Source organism: Dendrobates tinctorius, unplaced genomic scaffold (genome assembly GCF_039654945.1).
Source record: "Dendrobates tinctorius isolate UK_male_01 unplaced genomic scaffold, ASM3965494v1 ptg000062l, whole genome shotgun sequence".
NCBI lineage: Eukaryota > Metazoa > Chordata > Amphibia > Anura > Dendrobatidae > Dendrobates > Dendrobates tinctorius.
In genome coordinates this window covers 20,161,729-20,188,436 of record NW_027361730.1, presented here as the reverse complement: position 1 = coordinate 20,188,436, position 26,708 = coordinate 20,161,729, and the positions used below count along the sequence as shown (strand labels likewise).

Below are 26,708 nucleotides of genomic sequence, written 5' to 3'. Positions count from 1 at the left end.
TGGCTTAGTGATCGGACCCAAAGAGTGGTCGTAAATGGCTGCACATCCAGTTGGAAGAATGTCTCAAGTGGGGTACCACAGGGCTCTGTCCTGGGCCCTGTATTGTTCAACATCTTTATCAACGATTTAGATGAAGGAATTGAGGGTAAACTGATTAAATTTGCTGATGAGACAAAGCTAGGAGGGATAGCTAATAGTAGAGAAGAGAGAGAGAGGATTCAAAAAGATTTAAATAAACTGGAGAAGTGGGCAGCAACTAACAGAATGGTTTTTAACAGGGAGAAATGCAAAGTACTACATCTGGGCAATAAAAATGAAAAAAGCATATATAGAATGGGAGGAATAGGGCTAAGTGACAGCACATGTGAAAAAGACTTGGGTATACTAATAGATCACAGACTGAATATGAGTCAACAGTGTGATGCAGCAGCAAAAAAGGCAAATGCAATTCTAGGATGTATTAACAGAAGCATACAGTCTAGATCACGTGAAGTCATTATTTCCCTCTACTCCTCTTTGGTCAGACCTCATCTGGAATATTGTGTCCAGTTTTGGGCACCACATTTTAAAAAAGACATCAACAAACTGGAGCAAGTTCAGAAAAGAGCGACCAGAATGGTGACCGGTCTGCAAACCCTGTCTTATGAGGAAAGGTTGCAGGATTTGGGAATGTTTAGTTTGCAAAAGAGAAGACTGAGAGGAGACTTAATAGCTGTCTACAAATATCTAAAGGACTGTCACATTGTAGAAGGATCAACTTTATTCTCATTTGCACAAGGAAAGACTAGAAGCAATGGGATGAAACTGAATGGGAAGAGACACAGATTAGATATTAGAAAAAACTTTTTGACAGTTAGAGTGATCAATGAGTGGAACAGGCTGCCACGAGAAGTGGTGAGTTCTCCTTCAATGGAAGTCTTCAAACAGAGGCTGGACAGACATCTGACTGGGATGATTTAGCGAATCCTGCTTTGAGCAGGGGGTTGGACCAGATGGCCCAGGAGGTCCCTTCCAACTCTACGATTCTATGATTCTATGATTCTATGATTCACACAGGTCCGGACCTGGCACACGTCTACCGTCAGCCACACGTTTGTACCTATAACCTACATTCAGCAAGCGCTGCTTTACTCTCATCCAAACGGATGACAGTTGTGCTCCCAACTGGTCCTCCTCAGGGACACCCGCAGAGCACCCTTGGCGCAAGGTACAGAATTGGGGATGTTGACCATAAACACAAAAGAAAGGAGATTCCCCAGACGATTCCTGACAATGGTTGTTTATCGCGAATTCAGCCAGAGGAAGAAACGCGGACCACTCTTCCTGATTGTCAGACACAAAACAGCGTAAGTATTGTTCCAGGTTTTGGTTCATACGCTCAGTCTGCCCATTCGACTGCGGATGGAAAGCCGATGAATGAGACAATTTAATCCCTAGGCGAGAACAAAAAGCTCTCCAAAATTTTGCCACAAATTGTGTACCTCTATCAGATACAATGTCAGATGGGACACCATGAAGTCTGACCACCTCACGAATAAATACCTGAGCAAGGGTCTTCGCATTGGGCAAAGATGGCAAAGCAACGAAATGCGACATTTTAGAGAACCGATCAACTATTACCAGAATGACCGTGTTCCCAGCCGAGGAGGGCAAATCCGTAATGAAATCCATGGAAATCTCAGTCCATGGCTTACTGGGCACACAGAGAGGATGCAACGTGCCAGCAGGACGGGAGCGTGGTGTCTTGGTCCGTGCGCACGTGGTACAGGCTGACACATATGAGGCCACGTCCTGCCGGATTTTGGGCCACCAAAAACGACGTGATACAAGTTCCAGAGTGCCCTTAACCCCTGGGTGGCCCACCAGGACAGTATCATGATGTTCCCCTAGCACCTTTAAGCGTAGGTGTAGTGGCACAAATGATTTATTAGGAGGCAGATCCGGTGGTACCTCCTCCTGAGCCTCAGCAATCTCTGCCTCAACTTCTGTTGTGAGAGCCGAGACCACAACTCCCTTTTGGAGGATAGGCACCGGATCCTCACGTGGCTCTCCACCCGGAAAACATCTGGACAAGGCGCCCGCCTTAGTATTCTTAGAACGTGGTCGGTATGTCACAAAAAAATTGAACCGGGTGAAGAATAACGCCCAGCGAGCCTGTCTGGGGGACAGGCATTTAGCAGACTCTAAATAAAGCAGGTTTTTATGGTCTGTTATAACAGTAATCTGATGGACAGCCCCCTCTAAGAAGTGTCGCCATTCCTCAAATGCCAACTTGATGGCCAACAATTCCCTGAAATCCAGACACGGGCGTAATCCGCCATCTTTCTTCTTGACAAAGAAGAACCCCGCCGCCAATGGAGATGATGAAGGCCTGATGTGCCCTTTGCTAAGACTTTCTGCAATGTATTCTTTGAGAGCTTGCCTCTCAGGACCTGAGATATTAAACATCCTGGCTTTCGGTAACTTGGCCCCCGGTTTTAACCTAATAGCACAGTCATAGGGTCGGTGTGGTGGCAGCTCTGAACAACCTCTTTCAGAAAATACATCAGCAAAGTCCAGCAGTGGCTCCGGGATGCTGGGAGTCACAGCGGAGATACATGTGGCCAGACTACTCCCCTGGCAATATCTGCTCCACTGGATTATGTCCTGGGTTTTCTAATCAATCACCGGATTGTGCATAGACAACCATGGAAACCCCAGAACTACCTGAGCAGGTAAATTACTGAGCACCTTACATGTTACCCGCTCAGAGTGTAGGACCCCAATGTGGAGTTTTACATCCGCCTCAAACTCTTTAATCTCCCCTTGTGAGAGAGGGGAGGCATTGATGGTAACCACCCGGATAGGATTAGGCAGCGTCTCTACCTTAAACCCCGCTGTACGCGCAAACTTTTCATCAATGAGATTGGCGGCTGAACCACTAACTACAAATACAGTAATCGACAGCTCTTGGCCCCCGATTACTACCTTGGCAGGGAGCATACACTGGGAGACCACCACGGAGGATATGCAAAGGCTCAGACTAGACTCCTCCAAACCCTCTGAGCCTAGCAGTTTTCCGCCGGCACGTCTTTCTTAGGTACCAGGGGGCAAGTATTAATAAAATGTCCTTTTTTGCCACAAAAAAAACAGACCCCTTGCTTTCTGGGCAAGGGACATTTATGCTTGTTATGTGTATGTGATATACCAGCAATCTGCATAGGTTCCACGGATTCACCCGAGGCAACCTCACCAGAGACTGCCCCCCCACAGGCAATGTCTCCTGCGACCTCTGACGAAAGCGGCGATCAATGCGTACTACAAGCACCATAGCAGCCTCCAGAGAGGCGGGAGTCTCATACATTAGCAGAGCTTGTTTAACCCTTCCAGAAACCCCATGCAAAAATTGACTCCTTAGTGCAGGGTCATTCCATTGAGTGTCCACAGCCCAGCGACGAAATTCCGTACAATAATCCTCCGCCAGTCGCTCACCCTGGAGTAGAGAGCGTATTTTAGACTCTGCTAACGCCAGTCTGTCAGGATCGTCATAGATTAAACCAAGAGCAGAAAAAAAAAGTCTACGGACTCAAATGCCTGTGAATCAGAAGGTAGTGAAAAAGCCCATGCTTGTGGATCACCACTCAGCAAGGAAATTACCAAGCCCACACGCTGAGCCTCATTTCCTGAGGAGAGTGGACGCATACGAAAATACAATTTGCAGGATTCACGAAATACAACGAACTTACAGCGATCACCAGAAAATCGTTCAGGAAGAGGTAACTTGGGTTCAGCTGCCCTGACTGCTGCCTCAGTTTGCACAGCAGGAACTGACAGGCCTTGTTGCTGGACCGCCCCCCTCAGTTCAGTGACCTGTATGGACAGAGCCTCCAGCTGCTTGGTTATGGAGACTATAGGATCCATGGTAAATAATCCTTTTTTTTTGGGCCGACTATGTCATGGGAAGCCTAGGTAACTTTAGGCTGAAACCCCGGGGCCACTGCGGTGTCCCTCAGACTAGGGGAGACCCTGTCTGTCCCTCAACCCAGGGTTTACACTGAAGGTGTGCCTGCCTGGGCCTCCACCCTGTCCTTGTCTCCTGTCCAGCCCTAAGCTGAACCCACCACCCTCCACCCAGTGAGGAGACCAAACACCAGACCCCACAAATAAGTATGGACAGGGATAAAGGAAACGCACCACACCACATACACACAGGAGAATACAATAATGTGCAAGGGCAACCAAAAAATACAACACAGGGAGGCAAAATGGCAACAACGGAATATACTACACCAGAAACCGTATGCTCCTTAGACCACCACTCCAAACCGGTATCGCTAGCACAAGGCAAGAGCTATAGTCGGCGACGCCCATAGTCACGCAGGACAATTTAAAGACAGAGGGCGTGGCTAAGCCCTCAGCCAGAATGACAACCTGGTTAACCCAATCCAAGCCGGATCAGAAGACCAACCAGCGCCACTGAGAACCAAGTGGTAGGATGGGGTATTACCGCTGTCTGCCGGACACCCTGGTGCGAACAGTGTCCGACATGACACATGCTCATTAATTTTGCGGAATCGCGGCGATCCCGCACCCATAGGAATGCATTGTTCCCCATACTTTCCGCATGTGGCTGTGCACACCATGCGAAAAATAAGCAGAACAATTGCGGATGGTATCCACGGTCCGGAGGAGAGGAGACTGTCCTCCGGGCTTTGGGTACCATATCCCTGTAAAAAATAGAGTTTAAAATAAAAAATATTGTTATTCTCACCTTCCGACTTCCCGCCTCTCTCCACGCTCCCGTTCCCAGTAAGCCTTTGCGAAAATGCCCGCGATGGCGTCCGTTCTCGCGGGATCGCAAAGTCTCACGCTAATTCACACGACGTCATCGCGAATTACCGCGAGACGTCGCGATCCCGCGAGAACGTACATCATCGCAGGCATTTTTGCAAAGGCTTACTGGGAATGGGAGCGTGAAGAGAGGCGGGAAGGCTGAGTGGGACATCGGAAAGTGAGAATAACACCATTTTTTATTTTTTTTTATTATTTTTTACATTTTATCTTTTACTACTGAGGCCGCATAGGCGGCCTCAGTAGTAAAAAGTTGGTCACACTCATCAAACACTATGTTTGACGAGTGTGACCAACCTGTCAATCAGTTCTCCAAGCGATTCTACAGATCGCTTGGAAAACGCTAGCATTTTGCAAGCTAATTACACTTGCAAAATGCTAGTTTTTCCGCGGGAAAATCGCGGGAATTTAAAATGTGATATTCCCGCGGAATGGAATTCCGGAACTCTCGCGGTAATTTCCGCGAGAGTTCCGCTACGTGTGAACCCAGCCTAAGTGACAGCAGCATCCCCCCACAGCTTCTATCACTGCCGTCAAATGAATCATCATCAGGAGGCAGTGCTGGCTTTTATCACTGTCTCCTGATGATGACTCATTTCAGGATAAGAGAGTGTTTGAAGCAGTGACTGTGACAGTGATTGAAGCTGTGTTAAGTGACTGCCTTGCCGTCCCCTGATGACATCCTAGTTTAAGAGGGATGATAGATGCTACAAAGAAGTGAGTTCAACCCCAGCCTCCTGTGACGTTCAATTTGAAACTCTTCACAAACTAAATGTTAGGGGGAAGTGTAAGATATTTATTAATAAAGCTAATTACAAAAGTGGTTAAGGGTTAAAGATAGGTGATTATAATTGGCTTTATAGGTATCAGCCCACTCCTTTAAGTGATGCATGCTTCTTTATGAATTTGTTGTATCTCAATCAATCGCATATCAGATTAAGACTGACATCCAAAAAGTATGCAGCTTCCTATTTGCTCCCTGCACTAATTGTAGAGATGACTGTATGGAGATGAAGAGGGCTGCAAAGCTACTGAATGGCTGCACGATTCTCTTTTTGATCAGGCAGAAAGTTTCATCAGGAAACAGACTTTCCCTGACTGAGGACAAGTTTTTTTTAATATTTTATGGTGCTTATGATAATGCAAATAAATCTCTTAGCAATGATTGAAAGAGTGCCTGTCCTTTGCTCAGTTGTAAAGTGTCCAAATGCAGTTGGAGATAAGAAGACTCCCTCTTGCACAGTAGATGAGTAAAGGACCATTTACACTGGCTGTCAATCTGTCAGATTCTAATGCCAACGACATTCACGATAATTGAGTGATATGAATGGTTTGAGAGATTGAACGATGTGTCTTAAAACGCGTGTTCATTGTGCATGAAATAGTTTAGGCGAGTGCAGGTCTCTGATTCAACTGCGCAGGTGCAAGACTTTGAGCAACATGTGGATAACATATTAGACATCATCCACTTCCATCAAGATAGAAGAGGCTGTGTTTGAAGGGACTGAGGAGATGTTAATCATTATCTTGAGAAACCCACTGGACCTAAAGGAAAGGCTCATAGGCCAATGTGATTTTACATCAGTGTGAGGAAGGAAGTGTGTTCTCCTGCTTGATGAGGGATGGCCTTAAAGCGAACCTGTCAGCAGGGTTTTGCTAAGTAACTTACAGACACTGTCAGGTTGGCAGTGTTAAACTGATTAAAATGATACCTTGGGTGAAGAAATCCGCCATGTGGTTCTTGTGTAATCAGTGTTAGAAATTTTCAGTTAATGAGATGCTCGTGTTCCGGGGCAGGACTGTGGGCAGAGTCTTAAGCCCCCCGTTACACACTGCGATATCGCTAGCAATATCGCTGTAAAGTCACCGATTTTGTGACGTTGCAGCGATATTGCTAGCGATATCGCTGCATGTGATACTTACCTCCGACCCGCTCCCCCGCTGGTTATCGCTGATCGCGCGAGAAGCTCCTGGACCATTCCTCGTCGGTCACTTCCTGCTGGGGCTTCCTGTGGCGCCGACGAGCGACGCGTGGAGCCGGGCGGGAGGACGTCAGGATTTGCCTGGTGTGACAGGTAAGTAGCGATCCCCGTCCCCAGCGATGTCGCTGGTGAGATCTGCCTGTGTGGCAGCTCACTAGCAACCACCTAGCGATGCACCAGCGATCCTGACCGCGTCATATCGCTAGCCGGGATCGCTGGTGAATCGCTAGGTGTAATGGTACCCTTATCTTCCTGCTCTGAGTCAGAGAGACTAATGCCAACAGGCCGCCCCGAAGTACAAACAGTCTGTCTCTATGATGAGGAATATGTTTGTGCTTCGGGGCGGCCTGTGGGCAGGTTTCTCCTTGGTTTCTCTGGCTTAAAGCAGTAAGATAAGACCTACAGGCCTAACTTGACAGTGTCTGTAGGTTATTTGGCAAAATCCTGCTGAAAGGTTCACTTTAACATACGTCTGCATTGCACACCTTCGTATGATTCATCTTACATTTTTCTTTTACTAAAAATGTGTCCCCAAGCCTGTTGCTAGGTACAAAATGTGATCTTCAAGGCTTCAGAATAGTAGATTTATTTAGCTTGATTCTGCATTACACACATTGTTTTTTTCTCATCTACCTAATGCATTACCTGAATTACTAGTGCAAACAACCTTTGATATTTTTTGATGTACGTAGATGTGAATTTTAGAAGTTGTTCCCTTTTATGCAATTGTTGAAAATGCAACATGACAAATATTGAAAATTATAACTGTTGGTAGTTTTTAAGATGACTACTTGGTTTTTAACTACCTCATATTGGCTTAATCAAGTAATCTTGGTAATGGCATTGAACGTTGGGTTCTGGTAATCCTTCTGATTTGCAAACCTGCCAAGATGTTCCTTCAGTTCAGTAAGTTCAAGTTCACAAAGCACTGGCTTGTGCAGTTATGGATTCAAGGAACAGACAAGCATGTTTTTAAAGTTGGGGGCAATATGTGCAGCTGCACGGTGCCCAAGAGGTAAGGGAGCCCACTTCCACCTCTAAAGCATATGGAATTTTGTTTTTGATGAGGTGTTGGACAGCAAAGGATCCATATAATGTTCTTCCACTGGGGCCATGTTCAGTGTGTGTGTTCAATCCTAGTAAAATTACTTTTTTTTAATCAAATCTCAATAATGGTCTTCTTGTATTAGATCTGGATAACTTGTACAAGGTAAATAGAACTTGTCAGGGGATTCAAGCTGTCCAAACCAGGGGCATGATGAATCAAAGCCTGTCTACACAATTGCAGACAGGTATGTTTTTCTCTGATGTGCTCTAGTGTTTCAGATAAAATATAGCATGAAGATCCAATTCAGCACCGTCCCTGAGCAACTTCTCCCTGCGCTACTTTAGGGGATTGACAGGTCTCTCTCATGGTTTTACATCGGTGGAGACCTGATGATCAACTGGGGATTCTCTGGGAAAAGTTTTCCCCGCCATAGGCAGAGACTAGACTAGTCCAGTACATAAGTGAGAGAGACTTGTCAATCATCTAGAGTGGAGTGGGGAGAATATTGAAATTACACTTTCTCTGAAATGCCAGAGCTTTTCTGTGAAACATATACCTGGCTGCAATCATGCAGTCAGACTCTGATTCATGCTGCCTGTGGTTTAGGTGGTATTATTCAGCTGGAAGGTTCCTTTTAAGAAATCCTCAGTTGCCCACTGCACAGAACAGTTGTTGGGCTTATCAGACCAAGCAGAACAACGGTCTTGACCACTGTTGTCGTTGACGTTTTAGATTTGACACACAAAACCTTAAAACAGCACAGACCTTTCTGCACCAAACTCTGGTTTAGTGACATTGTACTCTTTTCTTCATGTTTCAATGGGGCAGGGGTGTGGAAAAGCACACAAATCACGACTTCCAGATCCGAATGACACAATAGAAAATAACTTTATTAAAGATCACGGACTGAACAGGAAAAAATGGGGGAGCATGTGCAGGGGAAAATAAAGTGCAACAGTGCTGAAAGACGCGCCAGACCTGACAAAATTACACCAGACACAATAAATATATCCAAAGTTGCAAACAAACAGCAGTTGTAGAATTCATGTGCCACAGTGGTATAATATCTAATAATATTCATAAATGCCTACACAAATACATGATAACACCCATGATGCAGATTCTGAGAATTAATTAGTTAGCCCATGAGACTGTCCCTTTACAGGTGCCCATACAAAATTGAAATGGCACCTCCAAAAAAATATATAAAACCAATTATACATGCGCGCGTTTCGGAGCCCCACGCCCCTGATGAAGGAGCCTCGCTCCGAAACGCACGTCGGGGAGACGTGCCGTTGCCTGCCTGACAACATCAGTGCCCACACAGGTATATACTGCGACTTTTTGTCTCTTCTTCCCCCCGGTAATGTCCTGTGGGAGGTTATCATGTACTCTCACCTGTGGTGGTAGCGCATTACTCATATATAGCCATATGCTTTAATTTGTTTATTCTGGGGGATACCATGTGGACTATGGATGCTGTGATGGTCACATTCCGTGACAGGTGGTGATTATTACATCACCCTTTTAGCCCCTGACCTTGTTCAGCACAATTATTATGTATAATTAGTTTTATATATTTTTTGGAGGTGCCATTTCAATTTTGTATGGGCTCCTGTAAAGGGACAGTCTCATGGGCTAACTAATTAATTCTCAGAATCTGCATCATGGGTGTTATCATGTATTTGAGCAGGCATATATATGAATATTATTAGATATTATACCACTGTGGCACATGAATTCTACAACTGCTGTTTGTTTGCAACTTTGGATATATTTACTGTGTCTGGTGTAATTTTGTCAGGTCTGGCGCGTCTTTCAGCACTGTTGCACTTTATTTTCCCCTGCACATGCTCCCCCATTTTTTCTGTTCAGTCCGTGATCTTTAATAAAGTTATTTTCTATTGTGTCATTCGGATCTGGAAGTCGTGATTTGTGTGCTTTTCCACACCCCTGCTCTTTGTTAAATATAACGACTGATCCATAATTGTCCAGTATTTAAACAGCATATGTTTTACGGATATTTATTTACAGCATGCTGTTATGTACCTTCGCTGTGATATTATTTCATATTTCAATGTCAGAGTATGTTCATACATGGAGTTTTTGCAGCATTTTATTCTGTAGCCAAAACCTTCACTCTTGGCAGTAAAAATACTGACAATCGCAAGATCAGGTTCCCTAAAAACACTAACAAAAAGTAAAGAAATAAAGTATTTAAAAATGTAAAAATTAATTAAAAAGATCTAAAAATTCGATGAAGCCCCACATTTTCCCAAATTAACAATAACTATTAAAAGAAATTCACACATTTTGTATCAACGTGTAAAAAAAAAAATTAAATCTATCAAAATATATTAATTAACCCAATCTGTAAAGAGAAAAATGGAAATGCCAGATTTGTGAGTTTTTGGTTGCCTTAACTCTAGAAAAAAATGTATTAAGAAGCTATCAGGCCATGTGCAGACGTTGCATATTTTTGGTCAGATTTTTCTGCACAAAAACTGCATCTGCTGCCAGAAACCGCATGGTGGAAGGCTTGCGGTTTTGATGCGGTTTTGATGCGGTTTTTTGAATGCGTTTTTCAAACACTTTTTCATGCAGTTTCTATGTTGATTTCATGCATTTTTTGTGCGGTTTTGCTTGCGTTTTTCAGCCTGATTTGTCTGCCTTTTTTGTAAGCATAAATAAAGAGAAGAAACTTCAAAAAAGAAAAAAAAAATTATGTAATTTCCTAGTCCAACCTCTTTCTCCATTTTGGAATCTGCACACTTTCGTAATCATGAGTGCTAACCTTGAAAATGAGCGGAGTGAACAACGAAGCACACAGCATGGCGAAGAACATGGTGAAACTAATGTATGGCTACGCAGGCCACAACGCCTCCAGTCTTTGGGAGTATTGCTCGATTATCTGAATCAGCAAAGACTCCAGGTAAGCAACACTATATGTAAAAATATTGTTTTTGAGTCCTCATCATACATAGTGAGATGGCTAGTCAGATCGCTGAAACATCACAGCTGTTGTGACGCAACAGCGACCTGGCCAGCAATCTTGCTACATGTGACGGATATGGGCGACCGTCCCCCTGCTGAATATCGCTGATTGTGCTTGAATGTCCTGTCCATTTTTTGATCGCTGCTGTCCCGCTGACCTCATGCATTGTTATGTTTGCTGCCAATGAGCGACTGCGATGGTGACGCAGAATTCAGGGACGCAGGCGGGAGTCCTCAGAATAGCTGCTGTGTGACAAGGTCCCAATGACCGCTGAGGTTGTTACGGCTTGCCGTATAGTTGCTGTGTAATTGAATAGCTCTGCCTGTTTGACAGCTTAATAGTGACCATGTAGCGACGTACCACCCATCTTTAGGTGACATCGTTTTCGTCAGCGCTGGAGCGTCGCTGACTGTAACGGGACCTTAACCCAAATTTTTTTATCTTACTTGCAGGCCAGAAAGAGAACCAGAAGAATGTGGGTACACCCCATTGTGGCAGAACGTACAGAAAAGGGTCACTTTCGTGTGCTATACCAAGATTTGAGAAGGTAAGTTAACCATATGTGAAGAGATTTTGTTTTGTAAAAATTTTGTCAGTATAATAAATCTGTATCTGATGTAATTTACTATTTTTTTTACTTATATCCCGAGAAATTTGTGCCCTTTTGCCGGCTCACCATCCCGGCATTTAACCGGCTTCTGAGCATAATGGGAGAAGACCTTACGTATATGGACACAGTGATGAGGAAGTCCATCTTTGCTGAGGAAAGGCTGCTCCTCACCTTGCGGTAAGTATATGGTTTCATTTTTGGGTTTTTTTTGCGTCATAGGGCCTTTTCACCTGTCAGTGTCTCTGGTACATGTGGTCACACTTTTCACATGTTCTGGAGACACTGCCACACGTACACCCAATTCAATGATTGGGTCTATGCACATGTCAGCGTGGTGTCATGGAATGTGTGTACGTGTGCCTTTTTTTTTTTTTTTTAATGGTAGCACGGGCCACAAAACACACATGGATGTACTCTCTGTGACACAAATTGACGCCGCTGGAAAAACGCAACAGTGCTGTTCCCTGGCGGCAGGTGCTGAAGATGCTCTCTCCCCAGCTCAGCTGACAATTGGCGCAAACAGGTAATAGTGAGAGACGTTTTTGCACCTGCTGCGGCGAACCCATATTACTAGACTGGGCCCTCTCCATTTAAGTCCACCCAAAATTATTATTGGTATTGTTGGACTTGGGAGTTTACAACACCATTTCTGAATGTTGTACAAAACCATGAATGGCGGTGTCCCCATCTTATAGCGGCAATCATTTCTAATAATCTTTTTTTTTTCATTTTCAGATTTTTGGCCACAGGAGAGAGCTATACATCCCTACACCTCCAATTTAGAGTTGGAAAATCCACCATCTCTCAAATTGTGAGGTGCACATGTAACGTGATCTGGCAGAAATTGCAGACCATGGTGATGCCTTCCCCAACCAAGGAGACTTGGCTGCAGGTCGCAGCAGGCTTTCAGTCTGTGGCCAATTTCCCAAACTGCATAGGTGCAGTTGATGGTAAACATGTAAGAGTGCAGAAGCCACCAATATCAGGATCACGCTTCTTTAATTATAAAAAGTATTTTTCGGTGGTCCTGATGGCGGTGGCTGATGCACATTACAAATTTGTTGCCATCGACGTTGGTGCCTATGGTAGAACTGGGGATTCTCGGGTGTTGCGAACGTCACAGATTGGTCAGCAAATTCTTTGAGATGGCGGAACGCTCCCAGCCTCAAGGCCTTTGCCGGGTTCCGCACATCCAGTGCCCTTTGTGATGGTATCGGATGAGGCCTTTCCCTTAATGATCACCCTGCTGCGCCCATACCCACGGAGGGGACTGAATGCCCGGCGGAGGATTTTTAATTATCGGCTGAGTCGTGCACGCAGATATGTGGAATGCACCTTCGGGATCATGTGTAGTCAGTGGAGGATCTTTCACACTGCCATCCAGTTGGATACTGACACCGTTGACGCTGTGATTAAGGCATGCTGTGTACTCCACAACTATGCTCGGGAGTACAGCACTGACATAGATGTGGAGTACCAGCAGCCAGTAATTAATCCAGTGACCAACGTCTGTCAGGGAAGGCCATCAAACAACGGTGTGAGTGTGAGAGAAGCCTTCACTGAATACTTCGAGTCCTGAAGGCGCCGTGCACTGGCAATACTCCTGTGTCGGTGAAGAGCAGAGGAGGGAAGAAAACTGATGTGAAGACAAAGACAACCGACAAATTAGATGTTCTTTATCCAAAAAACAATGGTATATATCCCTTATGTTATTTTTCCACAAATAATAGTAAAAAATTTTGAAAATATTAATTTATTATAAAACCAATAAAGACTTTATGACCAACATAGTGTTTTTTTTTTTAAAATATATAATGTTTCCACAACAAAGAATAGGTGCAACAAACACGACTGTTGTCGGAATATGGCATCACAAACAAGTGATAGTAGGTCTGATGTCGGCAATGCAGAACTTTTGAAGTTAATGGAAGACTTTATCATCCAGGACCTGCCTTATGCCTTAAACTAATTTAACATGATGTATTCTGGGTTGTAACTCATGTGTTCAGAGTTAACATCACCGTAGTATGAATAGTTCATTGGAGGCCGCTGATAGAGTTGGTCATCACGCTGTTGTGGTGATGGTGGTGGTGGCAGTGGTGGTTGTGGGGGCAGCAATGGTGGTGGTGGACGCCTTGCCCGCACACTTTGTGTGGCCCCCATAACAATGTCTGCTAATGGTGCGATAGGGGAAGGGTCCTCGAATTCTGACAATATAGCATTCACAGTTGTCATGAACTTTGTCTGCCTTTCCGCTGACAGTAACCGAGCTTTGCTGGCTGTGCTGGCACCAAAGAAATCTAAGTGATCTTCCCTTGAAGATTTGTTGATGAGATCGATGGTGTCATTTACCCTTTTAGTTGTCTCATCCATTTTTTTTTTTTGGGTTTTGGCTTTGCTTTTTTTGGCCAGTGGCTCGGTTACTGACAACGGATTGGCAGGTCTTTCAGTGTTTGGGGCAGGAGTATTTTGGGGCTCAGAAGAAGATGCCGTCCCTGAAGATGACGCAGCCGACGCTACACCTGAAGTACATGGAGAATCAGGTCCACACAATGAAGACCCATCCATGGAATCAGTGGATCCCATCTTCATCAGGAGGCGAAATGTTTCCTTCAGTGCTGTGATAAAAAAAGATAACTGAGTTTTCAGTGATAATTCAAATTTTAGTCATCATAACTACATTCAAAATATATCTAACAAATCTCCTCCTCAAAGTCCTGCTGGTTAGCAAGAAACACATATCTTGATAGAGACTGAATTTGATTTTGGCCGGTGATGACCCACTTGTACCAATCTTGGCTTGGATTTTTTTAAATCTATCTCTCACCGATCTCCAGCATTGCTTCACATCATGAGCTAAAATTAAAAATCACAACACATTATGATCCTTGCAATACGTTTTAAAATGAAGAGTCGTTCTGTATAAACAACATACCAAAAATTACTTACTAATTTTCTGCTGCAGGGCACCGGTGTACCCATCAAAATCTGGATACAGCTGACGGCAGATTCTGGACCAACACATATCCTGTGTTTATTTGTCTTTGTAGGCCTCATCGGCCGGGTCCCAGATAGCTGGCATGTCACTTATCTGTAATGGATAACAATGTTATTAATATCTTCATATTTAGTTTGTTAGCATACAGAAAATGAATTTAAAAAATATATACTCTGCAGGCCATAAGTACGCCCACCGCCATATCAAAATAACACAGTCATGGTACCAGCACACCCACCTCCGTCAGACTGCAGCTTGCCTGCTGCCTGCCACCAGGCCCCCCCACCGCTGGACCTGCCGCCGCTGACCCCCCTCACCACCACCTGCACTGACATACACACACACTCACATACACACACGTACACACACTTCCCTCACGATGTGATAGCATCGGACACACCTATATTATATATATACTGTATATATATATATATATATATATATATATAGAGACACACACATCTCTATATGTTATGTATACACAGCTCCGAAAAATAAAAGGGGACACAAATAACACAACCTATATGTCAATGAATGAAATATTCTAATTGAATATTTTGTTTGTTACAAGGTTGATTGTGCTGTAACCGTAATCACATAAAAATCATCAATGGATATCCAATTTTTGAACCAATGGAGGCCTGGATTTAGAGACACATAACAAATTAAACTAGAAAAATGAAAAAATGAGGCTTAGTCTTGTGCATGGTCTCCACGAGCCAGTATGACCTCCCGACAATGCCTGCCCATTGGCCTGATGATGTTGCGGATGTTCTCCTAAGGGATCTCCTCCCAGACATGGACTACAGCATCCGTCAACTCCTGGACAGTCTGAGTTGCAACGTAACATTGGTGGATGGAGCAAGACATGATGTCCCAGATGGTGTCAATCGGATTATGGGGAATGGACGGTCCAGGCCATGGCTTTAATGCCTTCATCTAGCAGGACCTGCTGACACATTGTGGAACCTAGGGCCAACTGCACCAGCATATGGTCTCACTAGAAGTCTGAGGATCTCATCTCGGTACCTACTGGCAGTCAGGCTACCTCTGACAAGCACCTGGAGGGCTGTGTGGCCCTACCAAGAAAATCCACCCCACACCATTACTGACCCACTGCCAAACATGTCATGCTTTATGATGCTGCAGGCAACAGATCACTCTGTATGTTGTCTCCACACTCTGTCATGTATGTCATATGTGCTGAGTGTGAGCCTGCTGCCTGCGCCATCCTTCAGCATGACCATTTTAGCAGAGGGTCAGTAATAATGGTGTGGGGTGGTATTTATTTTGAGAGCCAGGCGTTGTAGTGAAGTCATACAGGCACATGGAGGCCACACACAATACTAAGCCAAATTTGAACTAGATTCCACATTCATTTGGGGTGTCTCTCCAAATACAGGCCTCCATTGGTTTACAAATTTGATCTTGATGGATGCTCTTTGTTCAGACAGCTGCGGGTTGATATTCATAGCCTGGGAAGATTATCCCCTTCCCAGGATACCAAAAATCAGGCCCCAGTTACTTGATTTCCCGTTCTGGACTTGAACAAAATGGCGTGGGCTCCTGCCATTTTGTTCAAGTCCAGATCGGGAAATCCAGTAACTGGGGCCTGATTTTTTGTTTTCTTGGAAGGGGATAATCTTCTCAGGCTTTGAATATCAACCCACCGCTGTCAGCAGAGCCTTTGATGGCTAATAGAATATGGGGCCCCCCACCAAAAAAAATGACGTGGGGTCCCCCTATATTTTGTTAGTCATCAAAGGCTCTGCTGACAGCGGCGGGTTGATATTCATAGCCTGGAAAGATTAACCTCTTCCCAGGCTACAAAAAATCAACACGTAGTTGCTGTTTTTCCCTGTCTGGACTTGAAAAAAAAATGGCGTGGGGTCCCCCTATATTTTTTAGCCAGAAAGGCTATGCCGACAGCTGCGGGCTGATATTCATAGCCGAGGAAGGGGCCATGGATATTGGCCCCCCCGGCTACAAATATCAGCACGCAGCCGCCCCAGAAATGGCACATCTATCAGATGCGCCAATTCCAGCACTTAGCCCCTCTCTTCCCACATCCCGCACAGCGGCGGCGGGATGTGGGGTAATAAATGATTGACAGGTGACATTAAGCCAGGTTAATAATGGAGAGGCGTAAAGAAGACGCCGATCCATTATTAATCCTATAGCTAAATAGTTAAAAAACACACACAAATTTTTTTTTTAATGTTCTTAATTTAACCATACTTACCAATAAAAAACCATAACCTGTAAAAAAAATAAAATAAAAAACCACAAAAATACCAACCTGTCCTACGCAATCCATTTAAAATCGAGTGTCCCACGACGATCTCTAGTGGAGAACAGTCACATCAGGAGATGTGACTGCTCTCCACGGGTTAAAAAGTCACACTAACAGGAGAAAGTTCCTGCAGTGTGACTGCGCATGCGTGAAAGTTTACCGGAGTCCAATGAACTCCGGAACTCTCACTTTACGGCAATTCCGACAGGTCAATTACCGTAAAGTGAGCTCCCGGACCGTAAAGTGAGGTCCCGGAGTTCATTGAACCGCGGGAAACCACCGAAGAACACTGTAGGAGCAATTTAACTCTTGCAGTGCATCACCGGAGGACATCGTGGGACAAAAGCCAGGGTTTTTTCTTTGTTTAAATTTTATTGGAAGAGCAGTGAGGGAAGGCTTCGGACGGGCGCAAGTCGTATGTGGTGAGTATGTTTACATGTTGTGTGTTGTATGTACTGTTTGTTACATGTGTGTTGTGATTTTTTTTTTAACCCATTTTGGTCATTCGCCTGATGATGGGACAACTCTCCCATCATATTTGGATGGGAGAGCTGTCCCATCCGACGAATGACCACAATCTCTCACTACAGACACACAGACTAACGCACAGACTGACACACACACACAGACTGACACACACAGACATTACTTACCAAATCAACCATACGCCTCACATCCATCCCCATACGACGGTACGACTCCATTTTATTTTCAGACAGCACATACATTTCCTCCTTCCTGTGACCTCATTTCCCTTTGATGCGGTTTTTGCTAGCCCAAATTACACCAAATCAGCAGCAAAACCGCAGATCTTTATTTGATCTGCGGTTTTGCTGCGGATTTGCAAGATACAATGGTAGTCTATGGGTGCAGAACCGCAGCGGTACCGCAGAAAAGAAGTGACATGCTGCGGAAAATAAACCGCTACGTTTCTGTGCGTTTTTTTCCGCTGCATGTGCACAGCAAGTCTGCGGTTCCCATAGACTTCCATTGTAGGTGCACTACACTGCAGATTTTAGGCAATTCCGCGGGGTACAAACCGCGGCAGAACCGCAATTAAATCCGCAACGTCTGCACATGGCAGGTCACTATGTGGTCTGGACATGGTGCAGTGGTATTTTTCCCTTCTATGTGATATTATTGGTCATTTTAAAAATTGAAAAATAAAAATATACCTAAATTGTATCACATATTTTAACAAATATTTAATAGGTTACAGTAGATTAGGGCACGGCCAAAAGAGTCTACAGTGTTATGGTGGCGGCTTAAAAAATCTTTTGGCCAAAACAAAAGCTGCTGGCTATATGTGTGATCTGGTGATGGGAACTGTTAATGTGTGATTGGTGAGAAGTGGAGTTTTTCCAAGAGAGCGGTGGGACTTTGGACAGTTCGAGGGGTGGAGGCGTGCTGGAGCCTGGGCGGAGTCTCAAGGGGCCCCGAAAATTTTACCAGTATGGGGCCCCAAAATTCCTAGTGGCAGCCCTGGGCAGTAGTATTACAAAATGAATGCATATTTCTAGGAAGGAATTACATACATGGTGGAACTAGAACACTCTCAAGAAATATATAGAAGAGGAAATGATTCCCAGAGGTTTGTGCCTCAAAAAGGTTCCCACTTATATTTTTGCGAAGATTTTCTTTACAGATAGAAATCCATATTATCTAAATGCTTTTTGGAGCTTATGGGGTTAAATGCTTCATATGAGGATACCAGATTGAGTGAACTCAGACTGGAAACTGACAAAACCAACAATGCCCTGTTCAAGTTTAATCATATGACTGATTACAAGAATATGCACAAGAAAATGACAGATAATGCACTTGAGGATTCTATTCTTATGATTAAAATATTTAAGTTCCATCGGGACACCTTGGACTACAAAAATAATAACATTTATACATGGTCAAATAAAGGCACAGACAACAAAAATCGCAAATTCATGGTGAAACACCGCCAATCACATCCTGGAAATGCGATTTAGCAGAAAACTGGTGTATATTTCCTCTTCAGATCAGGATATAACTGATTATGGCACAGACACTTCAATCCCTGAGTTAGATACCAGGGACATTCGGACAGTATCTCTTTCAAAAAACCAGAAGGAGGGGGGGGACGAGAGATAGAGGACGAAAGAAATTGGAAATGCTACTCAACAAGGAACAACAAAAAGAAAATGATCCATAATTGAATAAGTGTTTACAAAGCGTCCTCATTCTCACCCCTACAATTCTATCTCCCACCCAGATAGATTTATTAGACAAAGGTTTAAAATTTTAACTAGTCATAATTTTGACTTGTTCAAAACTATGAGAGACATCAACAGATTTACTCAAGCATTGACTGTTAAAAGACATTTGTTCAAGTCCGATGGTGATGACGTTGTCAGCGAGTCTGAACAAATTCTATCTGATGGATCTATCACCCTTATGTCTTTTCCTGAACAAAATGCGCTTTTCACGTTACAACAATTGAAGTGTAAGGCCTCCTATATTGCATCAATTTCAAAACCTGGTTGAATGTGATCTCAGAAGACTCCATGAAGGCACCTGCAGCAAGCCATTATTCAGCAATGTGGATAGGGAAAAGTCTAGAGCTATTAAAGGGAACCTGTCAGCAGGATTGTGCACAGTAACCTACACACAGTCAGGTCGGCACCGTTATGATACCTTGGTAGATAAAATCCGTCTTATGGCTGTTTCTTAATCTTTATTTTCAGTTTTGTGTTAATGATATGCTTGTGTCCTAAGGCGGGGTTCATGTATGTGGTGCTCTGATTAGACATACAATCTAATTCCAATATTACGGTACCATCCGGTAATCTGATAAAATCTTAGTGAATGGCTGGATGAGCACCTGTGGCCCCTGGTAATCAAGATCCCAGGATATCTTAAAGATACATCCTCAGTCCTACAAGTTTTTGATAGTTTCCGTTGGCAAGATTTTTCTTTTTTCACTTGTGATGTAGTTAACCTTTTATTCAGCTATTCCACATGCATTGGCCAAGATTCCCATGCAACACTATTTAAATTGTTTCAGTGCTTATTCATTCAATCTCAAACTATTCATTAAGTTAGATCTAGACTGTTTAGGGTACTCAGTCACAATTGTTTTATGTTCAATTCAAAATTTTTTTTTACAGATCACAGGTACCCATATGGGGTCTAAATTCTTACCATTCCTAGCAATTTTGTATATGGCTTGCTGGGAGGAGTGTTTTCTTTCTGATCATAATTAGTGATGATCGAGTATGCACATTGCTTGGGTGATCTCTATTTGGAAATGCTCGGAGATTTAGTTTCTGTTGCCACAGCTGCATGATTTGCGGCTACTTGATAGCCTGAACACATGTGGGAATTCCCTAACAAACAGGCAATCCCTACATGTATTCAGGCTGCCAAGTAGCTGCAAATCATGCAGCTGCATTGACAGAAACTAAATCTCCGAGCACTTCCAAATACTCGGAGCCTACTCGAGGATGCTCTGGGAAACCCGAGCAACGCACATACTCGCTCATCACTAATCATAATCCATTTTTCTCTAATATTGCATGGTTTTGTAGTTTTGTGGATGATCTCCTTGTATGGTGTAATGCAGCAGCTTTTGTGTCCATGTAGCAATGAGGCAATGACCCAAGAAAGTTCAACTTAAATGTCTTTATTTTCAAAACTCATAAAATAAGTATGGAACTTTTAACCTCTGGTTCACAGCCGGAGAGTGGAGCATCAGTCTGTTGCCATGGGCGACTGCACCACTGTATCACTCGTGTATGTGTCAGTAGCTTTGCCTTCTCTGACCTGAGTTAAGAGGCACAGACCTGTCCTGCATAGAGCCTCCTGCCCTGCTACGTGCAAACAAAACTCTGACACACCTAAAACCTTAACTGAGAGTTTAAATGGGTTTTGTGGACATGGGCCACTCCCAAGACCCGAAGAGGAGGGAGAGATTCACCCCACTACCAACCTGCAGACTTCTCCAAAAATAAAAAGCCGTTTTGTGTTTTCCTAAATCTGGCTTGGTCAAATAGTATAAACAAATCCATTCTCTCTTTTATTTTAAATTGTAACCACAGGCATGGCTGTAATTACAATGTGTATACTGGGGGACACAAAATGACCGTCATATATAATTCCACTCAGTGCCTTACACCCCTCCACACCCTCTGTTCAAACCTGTCACCATACTGGGTGCCTATGACAGGGCATCCAGATTTTCTTGAGTCTTCCCTGCTCAATGTTCCACCGGTTCAGTATACCACATATGCACATTCTGGGGACACATAACTACCCTCACATATGATTCCCCTCATTGCCTCACAATGGGTTGGGATGCAATCATTGGTTCCAGATTTCACCCATTATCTCAATTTCAAAAATTATAACTTTACATTTACGCCGAGTTTACTCGACAACCAAACTTCCTTTCTTGATCTTATACTCATTAGTAGTGTTCCACTTGCCATTTTTGAAACATCTGTGTACAGAAAAGAGATTTCTAGCAATACCACCTTATTATCCAGAAGTCGGCATCCACGACACAACATCAATGCCATTCCACAAGGAGAGTTTACACGGGCCTGGCACATATGTTCTAGAATCATAGAATCATAGAATCGTAGAGTTGGAAGGGACCTCCTGGGCCATCTGGTCCAACCCCCTGCTCAAAGCAGGATTCGCTAAATCATCCCAGTCAGATGTCTGTCCAGCCTCTGTTTGAAGACTTCCATTGAAGGAGAACTCACCACTTCTCGTGGCAGCCTGTTCCACTCATTGATCACTCTAACTGTCAAAAAGTTTTTTCTAATATCTAATCTGTGTCTCCTCCCATTCAGTTTCATCCCATTGCTTCTAGTCTTTCCATGTGCAAATGAGAATAAAGTTGATCCTTCTACAATGTGACAGCCCTTTAGATATTTGTAGACAGCTATTAAGTCTCCTCTCAGTCTTCTCTTTTGCAAACTAAACATTCCCAAATCCTGCAACCTTTCCTCATAAGACAGGGTTTGCAGACCAGTCACCATTCTGGTCGCTCTTTTCTGAACTTGCTCCAGTTTGTTGATGTCTTTTTTAAAATGTGGTGCCCAAAACTGGACACAATATTCTAGATGAGGTCTGACCAAAGAGGAGTAGAGGGCAATAATGACTTCACATAATCTAGACTGTATGCTTCTGTTAATACATCCTAGAATTGCATTTGCCTTTTTTGCTGCTGCATCACACTGTTGACTCATATTCAGTCTGTGATCTATTAATATACCCAAGTCTTTTTCACATGTGCTGTCACTTAGCCCTATTCCTCCCATTCTATATATGCTTTTTTCATTTTTATTGCCCAGATGTAGTACTTTGCATTTCTCCCTGTTAAAAACCATTCTGTTAGTTGCTGCCCACTTCTCCAGTTTATTTAAATCTTTTTGAATCCTCTCTCTCTCTTCTCTAGTATTAGCTATCCCTCCTAGCTTTGTGTCATCAGCAAATTTAATCAGTTTACCCTCAATTCCTTCCTTCTAGTGATGACACCTTCCTATAGAAGGGTGTCATCACTGGCAACAGACTTGCAGACAGGGGTTATGGCGGGCACAACAATAAATGGGCATTTAATCGTGACAAAAGGAAATCCAGACTTGAACTTCTGTATAAATTTAATAACCGCCACACTGATTCGCAATATGAATGCCATCCTGTCACTTTCTCTACACCATACAGTTCTCAGTTCAATCAGATCAAACAGATTATTTTAAAACATTTACCTATTATTAACCAGGATGATATACTTTGTAAAATTGTGGACAGGGGCTGCAGGTGTCTTGCCAGATGTGGTTGCTTATTGGTACGGTCTCTGCAGCCACCATCCTTTTAACTTTCTGCCAGGGAATTCAACAAATATTCAGGGAGTCGCTGCAATGTATGCAGTTTTGCAATGAACAGTAAAATATATTTTCTATACCAAATGGTGTGGGTCACGTCCTAGAATCTTTCATCAGTTGTGATTCTCACCATGTTTATTGTATTGAATGCTGTTCATGAAATGTCATGTACATTGGTTGGATGTTCAAGAAGCTCAAAAAGCGAATAGCAGAGCATATAAATAATATTAGCAACAAGAATAGTAGCTACTCAAGTGCGGCTAAGCACTTTACTACTAAAGTATCTACAATAGTGATTTATCACATTTTAAATTCTATGGTATAGAGAATGTGTTGTGTCCACCCCAAGGGGGGAATTGGCAAGAGCACTTTTTGCACTGAAGGAGGCTTTTTGGAATTTGAAATTAAAGGGAACCTGTCACCCCCCAGGGCGTTTTCAAGTAAAAGAGGCACCTTCAGCAGCACTAAGGCTGCATTCTGTGAAGGTGACTCTTTTGTTTCTGACCCCTAGTAACGCCAAAATATTGACTTTTATAAATAGGTCCCCATAACCCAGAGGCGTATCTAGGCTTTCTGGCACCCGGGGCAAGAATTCGGTTCGGCGCCCCCCCGCCACCGCACATATGCGATTTGAACACTTAGCCATGTACCTGCGAGCTGCTCCTCCTATTGCTCTCAATGTTCAGTAAAAAACTGAGAGAAGCTGCAAGAGAAGCTTGTTCTCACAGGACTATAAGTATGAAAATCTCATATGAGTGAAGTGTCCGTGTGATGACTACTGGAACCTGCAGAGCTGAATCCTGACATTGCAGCTTCTGAATTCTCACAACAAATGCACTGCACACTTTTAGGATTCTCCCTTGCTGATGTACAGTCATGTCAGCACAAGTATGTGATTTATATACTTCTGGCCACATTCCGACTAGACGTGCCCGGCCTCGCTCCGTTCATTTTCATTGAGTGAGGCCACACATGTCTAGTCAGCATGTGACCGCATGTATGTAAATTACCGGCATGAGAGACTCCTAACAGCGTTCAGTGAGCACTGTGAGAATTCAGAAGTCTGCAGTCACATAGAATGACAGCAGACTCAGCACAAACCTGGACAACCCCTTTAATGCTCCTAACAAATAAAAACATGAGAATTGGTCAGTATCACAAATAATATTTACATCCAAGTACCTTATAGATGACGTCATCTCTGCAGTCGTTCTCCTTTTCTTCTAGACCCCATGATGAGTTTTCTCATCCACATCTCGTCTCTGTAGATGTCCATCTTCTCCGGTCTTCTGCAGCAAATCTCCACACGACGCCCTTAAAGACAGAAGTGTCATTATAATGCTCCTAAATAAAAATATCTGCAATATACTGTCGCCTCACACTATTCCCCTCTAGCATCCCACCTGTTCACCATACTGTCTCCTCATATATTTACCCCCTCACTCTCTGTACTGTCTGCTCACACATATCCCTGACTCCCCATACTGTGTCACATCCACATACATTAACGCATTCGCTCCCCATACTGTCTGCACCAATCCCCCATACTGTTTCCTCATACATAGTCTTTATTTTGTGTCCTCAAATCTCCCCACACATTAAATCCCCCCATCCCCAATCCCCCACATACATTAAGTACCCCCATCCCCATTCCAAATCCCCCCACACATTAACCCAATCCCCACTCATTAACCCCCATCAGCACTCCAAATACCCCCACACATTAACCCCAACCCCACTCATTAACGCCCCCATACATTAACCCCCATCCCATTCATTAACCCCCGCACACATTAACCCAATCCCCACTCATTAACCCCATCACATTAAATAACCCCCATCTCCACTCCAAATCCCCCCACACATTAACCCCATGGCATCCCCACTCATTAACCCCCACACACATTAACCCCCATCCCCACTCTAAATACCCCCACATATTAACCGCCATCCCCTCTACAAATCCCCCCACACATTAAATAACCATCTGCACTCCAAATACCCCCACACATTAACCCCCATCCCCATTCATTAACCCCCGCACACATTAACCCCTATCACATTAAATAACCCCTATCTCCACTCCAAATCCCCCCACACATTAACCCCATGGCATCCCCACTCATTAACCCCCCCACACATTAACCCCCATCCCCATTCATTAACCCCCACACACATTAACCCCCATCCCCATTCATTAACCCCCGCACACATTAACCCAATCCCCACTCATTAACCCCCATCACATTAAATAACCCCCATCTCCACTCCAAATCCCCCCACACATTAACCCCATGGCATCCCCACTCATTAACCCCCACACACATTAACCCCCATCCCCACTCTAAATACCCCCACATATTAACCGCCATCCCCTCTACAAATCCCCCCACACATTAAATAACCATCTGCACTCCAAATACCCCCACACATTAACCCCCATCCCCATTCATTAACCCCCGCACACATTAACCCCTATCACATTAAATAACCCCTATCTCCACTCCAAATCCCCCCACACATTAACCCCATGACATCCCCACTCATTAACCCCCCCACACATTAACCCCCATCCCCATTCATTAACCCCCACACACATTAACCCCCATCCCCATTCATTAACCCCCGCACACATTAACCCAATCCCCACTCATTAACCCCCATCACATTAAATAACCCCCATCTCCACTCCAAATCCCCCCACACATTAACCCCATGGCATCCTCACTCATTAACCCCCACACACATTAACCCCCATCCCCACTCTAAATACCCCCACACATTAACCGCCATCCCCTCTACAAATCCACCCCATCTCCACTCATTAACACCCCCCCATCTCCCATCTTCGGTGGTTCTTCAGCTCCACAGTGGAGCACACTTACCACCAGCGTTTGCTCTGGGCGCCGGGGAGTGACGTCAGCAGCGTGATCACATGACCTGATCACGCTGCTGACGTCGCTCTGGCCCGGCGGTCAGAGCTTCAATTGTACTGGCGTCTGTATAGCTGACACAGAGAACCGCCGACTCTCAGGCCGGGGGGCGGCAGAACGCAGCCGCCAGGGAGGACACTGCGGACTGCTGCATTAGGCGGCCCAACTGCGCCCCCCTGCTGGCTGCGCCCGGGGCAACTGCCCCGGCTGCCCCCCCCTAGATACGCCACTGCCCATACCTGTATTGCGTCCCATAGTTATGGTGTCTCCCCCTGTATCAGCCACTTCCCAGTCGTCCATCATGCCCCTGTGTGGTGCCTCCTCCTGTGTTGTATGCCGGCGCCTGCGCTATGACAACAGTTCTCAGGCATGTGCAGTGCGCCCTGCCCATGAACTGACATCGGGCTATCGCGCCTGCCTGTTGCAAAGGCCCCAGATCTCATGCTGCAGTGTGTTATTATGTATTCACACTGCGGGGCTTGGAATCTGGCGCCTGCACAGTGAACAACTCTAGCTGCGCCTGCCCCCATCTCCCTCCTCCTCTTTTGTTTTCCTCCCTCGGCATCAGCAGATGAGCTGACCTGCCAGTGACCTGCTTGTGTGGAGCTCAGCTCATCAGCTGATACCGAAGGAGGAAAACATGTGCAAGCCCGAGAACTGCTGTCACAGCGCAGGCACTGGCATGCAACACAGGAAGAGGCGGCGCACAGGGGCATGATTGATAGCTGGGAGGCGGCGCCCAGACGCAAAACAGGGGCATGATGGATGGCTGGGAGGCGGCGCCCAGACGCAAGACAGGGGCATGATGGATGACTGGGAGGCGGCGCACAGACACATCAGGGGCATGATGGACGGCTGGGAAATGGCTGATACAGGGGGAGACACCATACCTATGGGACGCAATACAGGTATGGGGACCTATTTATAAAAGTCAATATTTTGGCATTACTAGGGGTCAGAAACAAAAGAGCCACCTTCACAGAATGCAGCCTTAGGGCTGCTGAAGGTGGCTCTTTAACTTAAAAACGCCCTGGGAGGGTGACAGGTTCTCTTTAAATACAAAGTTCCCTAATGGGATGAACTACAAAAATTATTTATTTTATATTTATTAATTCAACTATCTTTATATCTCACCTTCATTTTTGTCAATTTACC

At 44.5% G+C, this 26,708-nt stretch overlaps 1 long non-coding RNA gene across 1 annotated transcript in view; it reads right to left on the bottom strand.

The window, feature by feature from the left end:
* Positions 1-13,327: 13,327 nt before the first annotated feature.
* LOC141092977 (uncharacterized) overlaps positions 13,328-26,708 on the bottom strand; it is a 67,416-nt gene continuing 54,035 nt past the window's right edge. Inside the window, exons 2-3 of the long non-coding RNA XR_012232966.1 lie at positions 14,415-14,556; positions 13,328-14,083 (exon numbers count right to left, since the gene is read on the bottom strand). This is a non-coding gene — a long non-coding RNA (uncharacterized lncRNA). The remainder of the gene's footprint in view (positions 14,084-14,414; positions 14,557-26,708) is intronic.